Below are 18,440 nucleotides of genomic sequence, written 5' to 3' on the forward strand. Positions count from 1 at the left end.
AAGCCAATGTTGATGACAGGCTAGCTGCAAATTTGCTTTGAAGTAGGGGAGCAAAATGGCTTCAAGCGTATTAGCTACTGGCGATAGGAGAGATATCGGACGATATGACTCTCCTATGTTAGCTGTTTCCCAGGCTTTAGTAGCGGGACCACCTTGGCCATTTTCAATTTTTCGGGTATGACAAAGGTGGAAAGAGACAGGTTGAAGACATGTGCTAAGTATTTAAAACCCTCTTTCCCTAAGCTTTTAAGCATCGGCATGGCTATGCCGTCTGGGCCCACTGCTTTGGATGGTTTAGCATGACCGATGGCATCATCAACCTCTTTGTAATTGGTAATTGGAGACGCGCTGAATTTATGTTTATGTGCGTGTCTGTTGGCCCTCCGTCTAACCTTGTCGATCGTAGAATGCATTATATATTGTCTGCAGAAAGCGCTCGAGCATTTTTTCGCATTCGACAGCACTTTATTATTATTATTATTAGGCGTTGGAAATTTTGTCATTGTGCTTAGACGGATTCGATAGGGACTTTACGGTGGACCAAAGCTTACCTACACCGGCATAGAGGTTACAACCGCTTAGGTTCTCCTCTCATTTCGCCCGCTTGTGTTCTTCCACTAGCAGTCTGATGCGGTGGTGTATATCCCTTATTTGGGGGTCGCTGGGATCGAGTTGTCTTATTAGGTCACGTTCTCTCGCTAAACTTGCTGCCTCCGCCGGGAAGTGAGGCCGAATTTCGGGAATCCTACCGGCGGGAATGAAACGAGCTGAGGCGGATTCAATCACCTTGCGGAAAGCACGCTCCCCTTGGCGGGCATCTGTCGGGATAGGGAGGGCAGCAAAGCGGTTGTCTGTAAAGGATTTGTATTCGTCCCACTTTCCTTTTTTAAAGTTGATGAAAGTGCGTTTTTCTGTGACGATGAAGTCGGCACGCTCGAGCGAAATAAGTATAGGCAGGTGGTCGGATGCCAATGTTACCATCGGCAGCCAGTTGGCGCAGTTTACGAGTTCTGCGCTCACGTTTGAAATATCCGGCGAAATGTGACAGCTTCCCACCATACGTGCGGGGGCGTCTCCGTTTATTGTGCAGAAGGTCGTTTCTTCTATTTGATCCGCCAACATCTCACCCCCACTGTCCGCCCGCAAATTTGAATGCCATAGATCGTGATGGGCATTGAAATGGCCGAAGATAATGCGATTGTTGCCAGTGAATAAGACGCTGATATAAGGGCGGTATCCACTGGGGCATCAGGTCGCAGGAGGGATGTAGATGTTGATGATTTCTAGGTTTGCATCGCCTGACCGGACAGATAAGCCTTGACGTTCTAAGACACTGTCCCTGCGGTCGATGCCGGGATCAAATATATGATATTGCAAAGAGTGGTGTATGATAAACGCGAGGCCGCCTGCATTTCCGCTCTCGCGATCTTTTCTGTGGACATTATACCCAGAAGAGGTCTGCGGTGCAGATCTTGCTGAGTTTAGTCTCTTGAATCGCAGCAATGCGGATGTTGTGCCGCTTCATGAAATGTTGTTGTTGTTGTTGTTGTAGCGATTAGTTTCTCCCCGAAGGCTTTGGGGAGTGTTATCGATGTGATGGTCCTTTGTCGGATACAGATCCGATACGCTCCGGTAACACAGCACCATTAAGGTGCTGGCCCGACCATCTCGGGAACGATTTATATGGCCACATTAAACCTTCAGGCCATCCCTCCCTCCCCACCCCCAAGTTCCATGAGGAGCTTGGGGTCGCCAGAGCCTCGTCTGTTAGTGAAACGGGATTCGCCGCTCGAAGGTGAGGTTGACAATTGGGTTGGAGAAGCTATATATTGCGCTACACAACCCCTTGAATCCCCGCTTAATGAAATCGACTATCTCCGTGATCTTCCCAGTTGATCCATTACAGTTTAACTGCAGAATTCTGAAGTGCATAGGGGGAGACGTCGTCACTCTGGGAGTAAGTGACGGGGGACTACGCCTGGGTTGTGGAAGGCCAGAAGGCGATTGCTGTTGTGCCCTGGGACTGGACGTCCTTGGGTAAGCATGGGGGTACCCGGTGTATTTGGGCATGCGGCCTGGCAACATGGCGCAATGAAACCCGTCGGGAGTTGCCTTCGCGGAGACCAGAACATCTATGAAAGTGGCACCGTCCACGGCAGGAGCTGCATTGGGCGGATGTCGCAAACATATATATTCTGTGCTGGCAAACGGTGCAAAGGGAGGTAGGGACAACAAATTAAATAAGGTTACATAATGTTGTCGTGGTTGCAAGTTGTCCCCACATGCCACCAACAATCTCATTAATTGCAATGTGGAACCACTAATGCCTCTAACACCCCTCTCAAGGAAAAAAGAAAAAAGAAGATTGATTGAGAATAGAGCACTGAATGCGAACGGATATGCATAAAAAACCCAACCTTGGCATTATTATTACAAATAAACCGGAATTATAGCTCAGGTGTGAAAAAAGAACTTATGTACCACAAAAACAATTGAAAAATGAACATTCGTGAGGAAATGGCCAATATCTTGGCTGATGCTGGGGTGGAATTTCCACAAACAGCTACAACAACGCAGTTGCGGAAATTGTTAAAAAACGTGGTTGGGACTGGCCAAATCCCTTCCACCAATATTGCAGTACGCGTTCCTTCAGCTATTAATACAAATGATTCATTTGCCGCGGATAACCAAAACATTACCAATGATGTTATTATTTCTGGTGCTTCCGGCACTGCTGATGCTGCCGTAACCGATGCCGCTGTCACCGATGTCCCTGTCGCTACAGACGCCATCACCACCGCCGCTGTCATCGCCATTCCCGACGCTGACACCGCCGCCATTACTACCACCGCTGCCACTGCTACTACCACCGCTGCCACTGCCACTACCGACGCCATCACCACCGCCGCTGTCATTGCCAATACCGACGCCATCACCACCGCTGCCACTATGGCCAATACCACAACCGAGTTCACTGAAGAAGCTGCAGGCATATTATACGGGGAAATACCTAACAGTCCACAACATATAAAAGATGAACTGAACAAAAGGATAGAAATCCTAAGAAAGGAAAAAGAAATCCTGACGTTGGAAAAATCCGTTGCGGACTTAAAACGTGAATTCCAAAACGCACGAAACGACACCCCCATTGGTAACGGTAGGCTACAAATCCCAAATCGTTTAACTTTTCGGGACATCGAACATACCATCACAAAATTTGACGGTGAAAATAAAGCATATAGCGTGCACGACTTTCTTCGCAATTTTGATAGAGTCATGCAGATGGTAAATGCAGACGACATTTTTAAGTACACTTGCTTGTGCACTTCTCTTTGCGGTGACGCTAAACTTTTACTGTATAGAGACGTTCTAAATTACGAAGATTTAAAATCGCTTTTGGTTAGAGAATTTGGTCGGGTGGTGAGCCGTCACGAAGTATACAAAGCGTTGGCCACTCATAAATGGGATAAAAAAAAGCAGCATTCGCCGATATGTGTTGGAAATGGAAAACATCGCTGCTCGTTGTGACTATGTCGACGAATTTGAACTGATCAACTTTATGGTTGGTGGCCTCCAAGACAGGTCCCCGGAAATATATATCCTAATAAATGCAAGGACGATGAAAGAATTCAAACAATCGCTTGACCTATACGAGCGTCGTCGCTCATCTCGCCCATCTATATACGACAACGTTCAAAAACCGAAACCATCAAAATCAAATACGCCAAAGAACGATGAAACTGATGCAGCAGAAATACGCTGCTTCAATTGCACCCATATGGGACACTTTCAGAGCAAATGGCCATACGAAAAAAGGCCGGTGGGAAGTTGTTTCCGTTGCTGGAAGATGGGCCATGACCACCGCAGTTGTACTAACTCAAAAAAGGTACTAAACTTGAAGAAAACCGTTTCTGCAGTAGGGACCGACACTGAAGATGGGGATGAAGAACGTTGCTACCGAATGTGAGGATCTATGAATATGGTAAGTGTCGCCTATGTAACAAAACAAGTTAAGTGCAAAAGATTTATGGATTGTTTATCTCTCTTTGATACTGGCAGTCCAACTAGCTTTGTTCGCAAGTCGGCCGTGCCATTTGATGTGAGCGGAGTCGCCAAGCAGTCAAAATATCGAGGATTGGGAAATAACAAATTAATGATTTTTGGAAAAATTAAATGCGAAATAAAATTTAAAAATAAAATAGATGAATTTGTTTTAAATGTGGTGCCTGATGACACTATGGAGATTCCTCTAATTTTAGGCAGAGATTTTTTAAAAAGATTTCATATTTGCTTATGCTTATTAGGTGATGCGACAATTAAACATACAAAACAAGAAAATAATGATATGCCATATAACACTTCTTATTTCTGTGCGCTTAACTTGAATAATATACCTAGTCTTAAGGGTGAAAAGAGTCATTCAGAATTACAAATCTCTGTACCAAATAGCAGTATACGGGTAGAAGATTTTGAGCTCGAAGAAATAAACGTAGTGTCTCATGAGGCTTGCAGCGATGGGTTATGCCCACTTGATCAAAATTTTAGTGAGAATATTTTTAATAAACAGGCCGCCTGCATATCTGAAATTAATATAAATCAAGAATTAGAAAAAAATAGTACTGATGTATTGAGAAAGATCTTAGAATATAACTATTTGAGGCCAAGAAATATCGAATCTAAACCGTATGATTACGAGATGAAAATAAGGTTAGTTGAGGATAAACCATTCCATGCGTTGCCAAGGCGACTTTCTCATTATGAAAAAGCTGAACTTAGAAAGATAACGGATGAATTATTGGAAAAGAGTATCATTAGGCCAAGCGATTCACCATATGCCTCTGCGGTTGTATTAGTAAAAAAAAAGAATGGCGAAATTCGTAAATGTGTTGATTACCGACCGCTGAATAAATTAACAGTTCGGGACAATTTCCCGCTCCCCTTGATCGAAGACTGCCTCGACTATCTAGGCGGAACAAAATTTTTCTCAACACTAGACCTAAAAACGGGTACTTCCATGTTAAAATGGCCCAGATTCCATTAAATATACATCTTTTGTAACGCCTTACGGTCAATTTGAATATATGCGTATGCCGTTTGGGTTAAAAAACGCCCCCGCTGTATTCCAGCGATATGTCCACAACATTTTCAAAGATTTGGTTGACGATGGATCGATAATGATATATATGGATGATTTTAGCCACGGTAGAATTCCAAACCCACGTTAAGATCCTCGGCAAAGTACTTAGAAGAATGAAGGAAACGAATTTAGAACTTAGGCTAAATAAATGTATGTTCGGGTTTAATACTCTCGAATATTTAGGCTATTCAGTCAGTTCGGATGGCATTCGCCCCAGCGATGCGCACATAGAAGCAATCAAAAAATATAGGCTCCCGAAAAATTGTAAAGAACTTAAGACCTGCTTAGGCCTCTTCTCATACTTCAGAAGGTTTATTCCGAATTTTGCTAAAATAGCTGGACCATTACAAAAACTGACACGAGATGGTGTTAAATTCGAACTGTCAGAAGAATGTTTACGAGCCTTTAAGGAACTTAAAATAAAACTGTCGTCCGCCCAGTGCTTGCAATATACGATCCGAAGAAACAAACTGAGTTGCACTGCGATGCAAGTTCAGCAGGTTTCGGTTCGGTCATACTCCAAAGACAAACGGACTGTCGTTTGCACCCGATTATGTACTTTTCAAAAGCCACCTCGCCCGCGGAAGCAATATACCACAGCTTCGAACTGGAAACCCTGTCCATCATATACGCTCTACGCCGGTTTAGAGTTTATTTGGAAGGAATTCCGTTCAAGATAGTCACAGATTGCAACTCCCTTACGATGACTTTAAGTAAAGAACAACTTAGCCCGCGGATAGCCAGATGGGCTCTAGAGCTTGAAAATTATAACTATACAATTCAACACAGAGGTGGAGTTAACACGGGACACGTTGATGTGCTTAGCCGCTGCCCTGAAGCCGGAACTGCCGATGAATCCTACTATCGACAAGAAGCCTGCGGGAATAATAAAACTTTGCGAAATGGTCTTCGCCGCGGATGCTGACGAAGCAGATTTTCACATCCAAGCGACACAATGCCGCGACAATAACATAAAACAATTACGAGAAAAGCTAGAGACAGGTCCCGTGCCGAACTTTGAATTAGTAGACGGTCTCGTCTTTAGGAAAGAGGGGGAGGGGAGGCTACAGTTGTACGTCCCGAATGAGATGGAGAATAACATTATTAGACTGGTTCATGAGAAAATTGGTCACTTAGGCGTCGATAAGACGTGCGATCAACTAAAGAAACACTATTGGCTACCCAAGATGAAAGATAAAGTAGACAACTTTGTTCGAAATTGCATTAAATGCATCATGTACTCACCCCCAGCCCGCGTGAACAAGCGAAATATGCTTAGCATTGCTAAAATACCGATACCATTCGACACCATACATGTCGATCACTTTGGCCCTCTGCCCTCCATTAACTCGAAGCGCAAATATATTTTAGTGGTTGTTGATGCATTCACGAAGTTCGTTCGTTTGTATCCAGTAAATTCAACGAGTACGAAAGAAGTCATAGCTTCCCTAGACAAATACTTCAGTTATTACAGCAGACCCAAGAGGCTGATATCTGACCGCGGCTCTTGTTTCACTTCTCTCGAATTCGACGCGTATTTGTTAAAAAACAACATATGTCACGTGAAAGTAGCCACGGCTTCCCTAAAAGCAAACGGACAGGTAGAAAGGGTGAATAGAATAATCAAGGCCATGTTGAGTAAAATCTCCGAGCCGATGAACCATGCCAACTGGTCAGCCAAGTTAGGTCAAGTAGAATACGGTCTTAATAATACCATACACTCCACCACTGGTTACGCACCAAGTATGTTGCTGTTCGGTGTGAAACAGAGAGGAGCGATAATCGATGAATTGACAGAACACCTAGAGGATAAAAACCATTACAGTGCGCCTCGTGACCTTGAGGCTACCCGTGCGTCTGCCTTAGCTGCTATAGAAAAGTCACAAGAATATAACTCAAAATACTTTTCCAATCGCTCCAAGCCTCCTGAGACATACAGTGTCGGTGACTTTGTTGTCATACGTAATGTAGATACATCGGCCGGTTCTAATAAAAAGTTTATACCAAAATATAGAGGCCCATACGTAATTCATAAGGTATTACCACATGACCGATACGTAATAAGAGACATAAAAAATTGCCAGTTAACCCAGTTACCCTATGATGGTATTATAGAAGCATCGCGCATTAGAATGTGGTCTGCCGATGCATCTGAATGCCACTCAACTCCCGTTTAGGCGACACTCCATGTATTTCAAGTATATTGTGTTTATTTTAAGTAAGGACAATTTAGCTTATAGTTACAAATAGAAATAAGTGACTTAATAATCGTGGTCGATTATAGTGTCAGATTGGCCGAAGCTGTAATCCATCAGAAATGAAGGTACTGACACTCGTCGTTAGTAATAATTGTGTGCCAGCCCTAATAGTCACTGGATGGATTGCAGCCAACGCCATCTAACAGTCAGATCGGTTGCACGAGCAGAAGGTGTAATGTGAAAAATATAAGCATGGCAGCGCTGTCTTTTAGGCAAGAATCTGGCGATCAGCCAATCAGGTGCCCGCTTTCATTCTCGCTTAGCTGACGCAGCCCTCTGTAGGAAAACATCGGTAACTTATTATAAGAAAGATGTTTAAAAAAAATGTGAAAATATGGCAATGATGTAGACACGAAAAAAAAAGAAGATTGATTGAGAATAGAGCACTGAATGCGAACGGATATACATAAAAAACCCAACCTTGGCATTATTATTACAAATAAACCGGAATTATAATATATATATTATATTTGTATGATATAAGAAAAAAAGTTTAAATCTTTTAGCCAATTCGTGCATAATCGACCAATGGCTGCGGTCGCAAATTTTTTTCTAACAATTTATGGTTGAGCTCCAAAAATGGATCGCTAAAACGTTTTACGTGATGAAGACGGCTTATTATAAATAAAATTTATAGAGCTAACTTCAATCATTTTAAAGCAAGAAAAAATATCATTAAAATGAAAAAAAGGAAATGTATGCTCCTTGTTGTATAGCTAACAATTTCGAGTATTCAATAATACAATTTGACGAAAAAAAAATCGACCCTTGTTAAATGGTTTAACCGGGCTGTATGCTTAGAAGTTTCTTTAACTACCCTGCAAAAACGCTCTCGTCATTCCACGTCATTTGACTAACTATTATACAGTCATAGGTTATATTCCTAGTCACATTTGCATGGGCGTGGGTAAGTTTTATGACCAAATTTGTTTGTAGGGTAATTATTTTGAAGTGCATACATGGCTGGTACTTACATGGCCGACAGAATACGTACCGCGGGCCTCTGCCGGCGTGGTTACTGGTGATGTTGTTGTTGCTGGTGAAGTTGTCGCTGTTGTTGGTTATGGCGCGCGGTCTTGGGCGCGTTGTGTTGGTACTGTTGGTGGTTGTTGCGCTCTGGTCCGAGGTGATCAAGTGAACCTGGTGGCAATAAAACTTCGTGTTGACCTTTACGATCTGGATGACTTGGTGCCAACTTTGGCGTTCGTTGTATTACGCTGCAGTGTACTGCTGGCCCTGGAGGCGGAGGTGGTGTTGGACGCTTATCCAAAGGTGGTGGTGTACGTCGTAAACGTAGAGAAAGGAATTTATCTTCGGATACCAAGGGTTTCTCATCAACAATTTTAGTGCCGTCCGAATCCGAATCGGAATCACTAGAACTTTCCTCACTAGGTGTGACTGTGAAACGCCGACCTACTACTTCAACTGGATATTCTTTACGTTGAGCTGGTGTCCACACAACACAACCGTTGTAAGGTTTATTACCACCCAAAATAGACGAGTAAAAACGAGGTTTGTCGGAATGAACTGGTCGGTACTTTGCGCTATCGACTCTTTCCTAGTTTCTGGGCATTTTCCCGTTTGTTATTTTGGTAGTTGGGAGAAGGAATCGGCCTGCAATTCCTCGTTGCGGTCTTGTGGTTCTTCACAATACTCTCTTGAATATGTGCACAGCACGGCGAGGGTGTTTTGCGATGAGTTGAATATAGTCGGGGATGTGCAGTTGATGTAAGAAATAGTGTTAATGAAGCAGGAGCTGTGCTTGACGCCTTTGCCTCTTTGGTTTATAAAATTTACCGATTAACTGCGCAAAAGAAAAGCCAACTCTTGCTTTTTCCCGGCCGGAAAAACGTGCTATCTTTTTGCTTTTCTTTTTCTAAATTTTTCCACGTCTTCTTCGTTTTACTTGCGGCCGGAAACTCATTCCCAATTTTTTTCTCTAGTGATGGCCGGTCTGTTTTTTTCCTTGTTTTCCGATACTTTTTATCGCAACTTTCGCCCCATCACTAGGTGTGTTCGCGCGAACACGCTCCCAAGTGGACCGTAACCGTAGACCGAAGGAGCAGACCATAACAAACCTGCTTCGCTTTGAAGGCCTGGCGATGAAGCGAACAGGAAACCGGATCTGCTGGGGCCAGGGGCATCCGATTCCAATCAATGTGAGGCACGACTCACCCCTGAGATAAGAGTCTCAAAGTCCTACTACGAAGCCGGGCAACATAGGTCTATCAAAAAAAAGGTTAAGTCAAGTTGGGAATTAATTCTGTTTCCTAGTTTAAAAGGGCTTTGCGGCAATTAGACATTTGTTATGGAGAACTCGTCAAAACTCCGAAAGATGATTTCTAGTGGTTATCGCCCCCATAGAAAGGCAAAACAAAAAAAAGGTGTAGACATTTTGATCTGGAGAACTCGTCCAAACTCCGAAAGGCTAGTGGTTATCGCCCCCACAGAAGGCCAAACAAAAATTTGGGTAGACATTTTGATAAAGGAAAACTCGTCCAAACACCGAAATGCTAGTGGTCATCGCCCCCACAGAAGGCCAAAAAAAAATTTGGATACTCAATGGGAACGCTGACATCTCCTGTTCCCCGAAGGCACTCGGGCTCCAAAAAAAAAAAAAAAAAACACAAACTCATTCATTCTTGTCCCTAGTGCCCCCAACTGCAACGCATAAGGGGGTCTTAAGGACCGGCCTCTGGGACTGGTTGGGGCCACTAGGGTAAATTTCCTACACACACAGGTTGATCCCAACACACCCAGCCGCAACGCAGAGGTGGTCTCTGGGGACGCGCTAGTGGGACTGGCTGGGGGTGCTGAGGCCTCCCGTTCATTCACCCCTCCTGCCTCCGCCGCAATGGGTGGAGCGGCTTCAAGGGCCGCTCCCCAGACTGGTGGGACAGGAAGAGGTGCCACTTTGAATCCCAGCTCAACCCGTCACAATCCAGGTGGCACTATGGGTTGCAGTGGGCCCAGACGGCATAGCCATGCCGATGCTTAAAAACCTAGGGAAAGAGGGTTTCAAATATTTAGCGCATGTCTTCAACCTGTCTCTTTCCACCTTTGTCATACCCGAGAAATGGAAAATGGCCAAGGTGGTCCCGCTACTAAAGCCTGGGAAACCAGCTAACGTAGGTGAGTCATATCGTCCGATATCTCTCCTATCGCCAGTGGCAAATACGCTTGAAGCCATTTTGCTCCCTTATTTCCAAGCACATTTGCAGCTAGCCCCTCATCAGCATGGCTTCAGAAAACTCCATAGCACTACCTCCGCGCTAAATGTCATTGGCACCCAGATAAATTGCGGTTTGAATCAATATCCCCACCATAGAACAGTACTCGTAGCGTTAGACCTATCAAAAGCTTTTGATACGGTCAACCATGGCTCGTTACTGCAAGACCTGGAAGGGTCTACCCTTCCCCCATGTCTTAAAAGGTGGACCGCAAATTATCTGGGTGGTCGGCAGGCATCGGTGCAATTCAGAAACGAAACATCAAAACAAAGGAGAATTAAACAAGGGGTGCCACAGGGTGGTGTCCTATCCCCGCTTTTGTTTAATTTCTACATATCTAAGCTACCTTCACCACCGGAAGGAGTCACAATCGTTTCCTACGCCGATGACTGCACAATAATGGCCACAGGCCCAGGCCCAAAGATCGATGAGCTATGCAATAAAATAAACGGCTATCTCCCTGATCTCTCCAGTTTTTTCGCCTCGCGAAACCTGGCATTGTCACCGACTAAATCTTCCGCGACCTTATTTACAACATGGACGCCCCAAATGTCGACCATATTGAACATCCACGTCGATGGCACTACGCTACCGACTGTCCTACACCCCAAAATCTTGGGTGTGACGTTTGATCAGGATCTACATTTTGGTGCGCACGCAACCGCAATTGTTCCAAGAATTCAGAGCCGTAATAAAATCCTCAAATCCCTTGCTGGCAGTACCTGGGGAAAAGATAAAGAAACGCTCTTGACCACATACAGAGCAATTAGCCAGCCGATTACGTGCTACGCGTCACCCATATGGTCGCCAAGCCTAAAAACCACCCACTGGAAGAAACTACAGGCCTGCCAAAATACTGCTCTCAGAATCGCCACGGGCTGTCTTCTTATGTCTCCAGAACACCATCTGCATAATGAGGCGAGAATACTCCCCATCAGGGAGAGAAATGAGATGCTGACCAAACAGTTTCTGTTGAATACCCAGAAACCTGGGCATCCCAACAGACATCTAATTGACGAACCAGCACCGCCTAGGGGCCTAAGGAGTCATCTCCGTAAGCATTTTGAGGAAATACGGCACCTGAGAACCCAGCCGTATGAAGCGGAAAAACACAAGCAGGTCCTTGGTGAACTCCATAGACAGGCGTCGGACCTTTATGTCGGGAATTGCCCGGTGAATCCAGTACTTGAAGAAAAATATCCAGAACTCGCAGAAGAGGAACGCATACTTCCCAGGGAAACGCGTGTCACTCTTGCTCAACTTCGTTCTGGATACTGTAACAGGTTAAACTCTTACCTATCCAGAATCAACCCCGACATACAAAATGTATGCCCTGCTTGCAATGTGTCCCCACATGACCACAACCATCTCTTTAATTGTAATGTGGAACCAACGCCTCTAACACCCCTTTCCTTATGGTCCACCCCTGTTGAAACGGCAAGTTTCCTTGGACTCCCGTTAGAGGATATTGATGACAATTTGTGATCGGTCGCGGCTATTAGGTGGGGCGAACATTGCTACAACAACAACAACAACAACCTGAGACGTGGGATGAGCTGGGGTCCTTGCAACACATACACGCACGCACTCACACTGGACATCAGAAATTCGGCAAAGAAAGTTATATAAAAAAAATTTTTACATTACAAAAAAAAACCCAATTAGCGGACAAATATTTTCCAAAGCCGACTACGGACCACATCCGGAAAACTAAAATCCCAAATTACAAAAAAAAGTAAAGTGCGTGCAGCACTGCCTCACCGGGTGAATACAAAAGTCCGGAGGACACGACGTGTAGTCCGTGGCTCCATCAGCCACTGCCCCCGATAACCAGCCCGGACAACCTGATCCGTCCAACCATCCCACCGCAACGTAGGTGGCAGCTCCTGTGGCTGCTCACTCGGACTGGTGGGATGGTCAACTTCACAGGTTGACCCGACTGACCCTCGCGACCAGCGCCTCAGGTGCCACGTTGGGCGCCATCTGTTATGGCGCCCTCAGCAACTGTCAACGATGATCACTCCGGACAACTTGATCCATCTAACCATCCCACCGCAACGCAGGTGGCTGCTCCTGCGGCTGCTCACCTCGGACTGGTGGGATGGTCAACTTCAAAAGTTGACCCGGAATGACCAGCGCGACAGCGCCTCGGGCACCAAATCCCGTTGGGCGCCATCTGTTATGGACTCGCATTTTTGGTGGAAGCAGTAAGAAAGGCGGTCAGCATGATGTGGTGGTGCACATTGGCTAGTCATTGTCGGCTGGGGCGGGTCCTTGCCAACCTTACTGTTCCTGCGCCATAATCAGAAAAAAGGTCATATCATGCCTTTAAAAAAAACTGACAAAAGCGCAGAACTAATTCAAAACCCTCAAATGGACTAAAACAACATCCGGTCGAACCGAATGTCAAGGACAGACCGTTAAAACATTCAAAATTTAAACTCAAAATTCAAAAAAAAATCAAACGCAACAAAAAATACCGAACCGGACATGACCGGTTACTAACTCTAAAATCAAAATTAAAAAAAAAAAACTGCTGAAAAATCAAATTGCAAAAAAAAAGCTGAAAATTAAAATAAAAAAGAAAAGGGCCGAATATGTATATCTTGGGGGCGCCGCGGGTGTTGTTGCGACGCCCGGTGTATATACCCACCCTCAAAATCCATGGCCACCGACGCACCTAAAATTTCGGTGGCCCCTTACCTGTAAACCCTACGTGCCTTGTAAATAAATGGCGACGCCAGCATTCCCATTTTAAATATTAATTTATTTATAATTCATTTCTATTAACGTATGTAAGCAACAAAAAAATAAGATAATGCAGGTTTCTTAACCAGGGCTACAGCATTGTTGAACTACGAATAGCTAATTACACTATGAAAATGTAGGTAAGTGTGTGTAGTGCATAAGTGAGAAAAAAAAATGATCCAACAGATCACACTTTATTGGGCCGAAATCGAAACGAAATCTAATATGAATACTTTAGTCTAACTAAGCTTGTTCTGTTGGGGGTTCTTTTCTTTTCTCTTACTTTTGCTCGTAATATTTTAAATTATACAATTATTTACGTCTCCCCCCTTTTTTTTATAATCGTTATAAACGCTATGTGTGAGAAAAATATGTAATTAAATGTACTTATGTATAGTAAATATACTACATACAAAGTAAGAATTTGGTCGAATACCCTTTTTTTTTATTCACAAAACATGTTTTAGGGCTATAAAGTTTGGATACAAATTCTGATAATTGGGGCTCTCTTACAAAATTATTATGTTGTTGTAGTAGAACTTATTTTTGAGTGTCACAAAATATCAATTTGGTATAATGGCATAATACGATGAGAATAATATGTAATATGTGCTAAGAAAATTTGTTATAAAAGCAATAAAGATCAAATTGTGATAGTACTACGTATTATATGCACGTATATTATTTTCTTCTGGTTATTCGAACGATATTGCTAGCAATATTGATTCATATGGTAATACTGGTAGCAGCAAAATACAATGCACCCGGCCCAAAGGAAAAGAAAATCAGTCGCCACCTGTAACTCCAGACAGTTCCAACAACAAATTTCGCTGGAATTCGGTATTTTCAGCCTATATTTACTGTTGCTGATCGGGATCACTCGCATTCCGACAGCATTAATATAACAATAAAATTATATGATGTGTAACCAAAATAAGGTCACACAAAAGTTGGAGCAGGGGGGATTGGAAACACGTCCTTTTCAACCTCCCAATATATTTTGAGATGTGCTGATCGGAATCTTCATGCGTTCCGACAGCGTCTTTACTAAACAAAGTTGAGGGGTGATTGGGTACACTTCAATTTCCAACATCCAAAGACATGTTTAGCTGTGTTGATCGGACATTCCGACAGCTTAAAATACAAATATAATTGAAAAATATAAGTTCCAAATTTTGTTGCCTTAAGCTGGGAGCCCTGGAGGATTGGAAACGCGTCCTTTCCAACCTTCCTTAAATGACTGGCTCCCAGACTCGTCCGTTTGTTACGCCAGTGAATATGCTGATCGGAATCACATGGCATTCCAACAGCATATTCAATAGAAATAAATGATATAATAATGAATTGTACTTAGTAGTTTAAGTTTTAGGCCTAAACAGCCGTAATAATAAATAAATTAAATTAAATTAAATATGCATATATATATTGTATTTGTATGATATAAGAAAAAAAGTTTAAATCTTTTAGCCAATTCGTGCATAATCGACCAATAGCTGCGGTCGCAAATTTTTTTTCTAACAATTTATGGTTGAGCTCCAAAAATGGATCGATAAAACGTTTTACGTGATGAAGACGGCTTATTATGAATAAAATTTATAGAGCTAACTTCAATCATTTTAAAGCAAGAAAAAATATCATTAAAATGAATAAAAGGAAATGTATGCTCCTTGTTGTATAGCTAACAACTTCGAGTATTCAATAATACAATTTGACGAAAAAAAAAAAATCGACCCTTGTTAAATGGTTTAACCGGGCTGTATAAAACTCTCGAGGTACTGCTTAGAAGTTTCTTTAACTACCCTGCAAAAACGCTCTCGTCATTCCACGTCATTTGACTAGCTATTATACAGTCATAGGTTATATTCCTAGTCACATTTGCATGGGCGTGGGTAAGTTTTATGACCAAAAAGTTCATACATGGCTGGTACTTACATGGCCGCCAGAGTACGTACCGTGGGCCTCTGCCGGCGTGGTTACTGGTGATGTTGTTGTTGCTGGTGAAGTTGTCGCTGTTGTTGGTTATGGCGCGCGGTCTTGGGCGCGCTGTGTTGGTACTGTTGGTGGTTGTTGCGCTCTGGTCCGAGGTGATCAAGTGAACCTGGTGGCAATAAAACTTCGTGTTGACCTTTACGATCTGGATGACTTTGTGCCAACTTTGGCGTTCGTTGTATTACGCTGCAGTGTACTGCTGGCCCTGGAGGCGGAGGTGGTGTTGGACGCTTATCCAAAGGTGGTGGTGTAGGTCGTAAACGTAGAGAAAGGAATTTATCTTCGGATACCAAGGTTTGACAGTGAAACGCCGACCTACTACTTCAACTGGATATTCTTTACGTTGAGCTGGTGTCCACACAACACAACCGTTGTAAGGTTTATTACCACCCAAAATAGACGAGTAAAAACGAGGTTTGTCAGATTGAACTGGTCGGTACTTTGCGCTATCGACTCTTTCCTAGTTTCTGGGCATTTTCCCGTTTGTTATTTTGGTAGTTGGGTGAAGGAATCGGCCTACAATTCCTCGTTGCGGTCTTGTGGTTCATCACAATACTCTCTTGAATATGTGCACAGCACGGCGAGGGTGTTTTGCGATGAGTTGAATATAGTCGGGGATGTGCAGTTGCTGTAAGCAATAGTGTTAATGAAGCAGGAGCTGTGCTTGACGCTTTTGGCTCTTTGGTTTATAAAATTTTCCGATTAACTGCGCAAAAGAAAATCCAACTCTTGCTTTTTCCCGGCCGGAAAAACGTGCTATCTTTTTGCTTTTCTTTTTCTAAATTTTTCCACGTCTTCTTCGTTTTACTTGCGGCCGGAAACTCATTCTCAATTTTTTTCTCTGGTGATGGCCGGTCTGTTTTTTTCCTTGTTTTCCGATACTTTTTATCGCAACTTTCGCCCCATCACTAGGTGTGTTCGCGTGAACACGCTCCCAAGTGGACCGTAACCGTAGACCGTAGCAGCAGACCCTAACAATACTCCCTAGGGAAACGCGAGTTACTCTGGCTCAACTTCGTTCTGGATACTGTAACAGGTTAAACTCATACTTATCCAGAATCAACCCCGACATACAAAATGTATGCTCCGCTTGCAATGTGTCGAAACAGCAAGTTTCCTTGGACTCCTGTTAGAGGATATTGATGACAATTTGTGATCGGTCGCAGCTATTAGGTGGGGCGAAACATTGCTACAACAACAACATAACACTCCCCAGGGCCTTCGGGGAGTGTCTTTATCGTTAATACAACAACAACTACAACGCATAGCATGCAAACGGCCGCCCAATTGCTTTGTAAGTAGTAATGAGCGTGTATTTTATTTGAGGATTTTATTACGTAGATCCTGATCAAACATCACACCCAAGATTTTTGGGTGTAAGACAGTCGGTAGCGTAATGCCATCGACGTGGATGTTAAATTTGGTCGACATTTAGCGCGTTCATGTTGTAAATAAGGTCGCCGATGATATGGTCAGTGACAATGTCAGGTTTCGCGGGGCGAAGAAACTGGGGAGATCAGGGAGATAGCTTATTACAAAGCTCATCGATGAATGGGACGGGGCCTGTGGCCATTATTGTGCAGTCATCGGCGTTGTTGTTGTTGTTGTTGTAGCGATTAGGTTACTCCCCGAAGGCTTTGGGGAGTGTTATCGATGTGATGGTCCTTTGTCGGATACAGATCCGATACGCTCCGGTAACACAGCACCATTAAGGTGCTGGCCCGACCATCTCGGGAACGATTTATATGGCCACATTAAACCTTCAGGCCAACCCTCCCTCCCCACCCCCAAGTTCCATGAGGAGCTTGGGGTCGCCAGAGCCTCGTCTGTTAGTGAAACGGGGGTCGCCGCTCGAAGGTGAGGTTGACAATTGGGTTGGAGAAGCTATATATTGCGCTACACAACCCCTTGAATCCCCAGTCATCGGCGTAGGAAACGATAGTGACTCCTTCTGGTGGTGAATGTAGCTTCGATATGTAGAAGTTAAACAGTAGTGGGGATAGGACACCACCCTGGGTACACCATGTTTAATTCTTCTTGGTTTGGATGTTATGTTCTTGAATTGCACCGATGCTTGCCGACCAGACAGATAATTTGCGGTCCACCTTTTGAGACTTGAGGGAAGGGAGGACCTTTCCAGGTCGCGCAGTAACTTGCCGTGGTTGACCGTGTAAAAAGCTTTTGACAGGTCTAACGCAACGAGTACTATCCTATGGTGGAGGTCTACAGTCTACCGTGTCGTAAATAATTACCAAACGGATAAATAATAGTTGTTGGAGGAATACTCCTGGCTAAGCTTATTATTTTATCTTCGTATCAGTTTGGATGGGGCGAACCACTTCAACACCAACAACAAATATCTCGATCAAGACACGTCCTTTGACAGCCCATCCTACAATTTTGGATGCGGATTAGCTATCAGTCGACCCCTGTCGAAACCAGCGGTGAGATCGATAGCAATTTTACGGAAACGCCTTTAAGCATTGACGGATTTCGGCCAATTAAATCCCCTTGTATACAAAGTTTTTTCGTGAGGGTCAACACCTGTTTGGGATCAAACATTAATCCGCGCAAACACCTTTCTACACATTTATACACATCGGGTGACGTAAATGTACAACATTGAAAACCCATTTAGTTCATAAACAAAAGTAAGAATGTTACGTCCGTATATTAAGTATAAGCTGTGGTAATAATTTACAAGGGTAGACTGCTAAAACCCAAAATGCAGTAAGCACCAAGAAAAATCAATAAAGTTCGGTAACGTTTTACAAGACGGTGCACCACCTAACCACCTAATTTTTAAATAAATATAATAAAGTATCAAGCCATGATGTGTCATCAAATTTTTTCGGCGTTATGGAGCAATTAATGTATTTAAAATACATTGCAGTTATTAATTGATTAGCTGCAAACTATGTATATGTTATTACAGCTATGCATAAACAAAAATCCGCCCTTGCTAGCTCAAGATGGTAAGAATTAATCACAGTTTAGCTGACTGTGCTCGACAAATTTAGCTAATCTGCAATTTCAATTTGCTCTCTGTTCAATTAATTAAGCACAAAAGTTTCACAA

General features: G+C 43.5%; 1 protein-coding gene across 8 annotated transcripts in view; it reads right to left on the reverse strand.

Moving 5' to 3' along the window:
* Positions 1 to 18,440, reverse strand: part of Lis-1 (LisH and WD40 domain-containing Lis-1) — a 761,024-nt gene that overhangs the window by 702,185 nt on the left and 40,399 nt on the right. Inside the window, exon 1 of one of the 8 annotated variants that reach the window (XM_067772988.1) lies at positions 18,359 to 18,378. The exons of 6 other annotated variants lie outside the window; for them this stretch is intronic. The gene's annotated coding sequence lies outside the window, so the exon portion shown is untranslated. Of the gene's footprint in view, positions 1 to 4,394; positions 4,418 to 18,358; positions 18,379 to 18,440 lie in introns of those variants that run through there. One more of the 8 variants, XM_067772986.1, reaches the window with a different exon arrangement.

Source organism: Eurosta solidaginis, chromosome 3, assembly GCF_040869045.1.
Source record: "Eurosta solidaginis isolate ZX-2024a chromosome 3, ASM4086904v1, whole genome shotgun sequence".
In the NCBI taxonomy this organism is placed as follows: domain Eukaryota; kingdom Metazoa; phylum Arthropoda; class Insecta; order Diptera; family Tephritidae; genus Eurosta; species Eurosta solidaginis.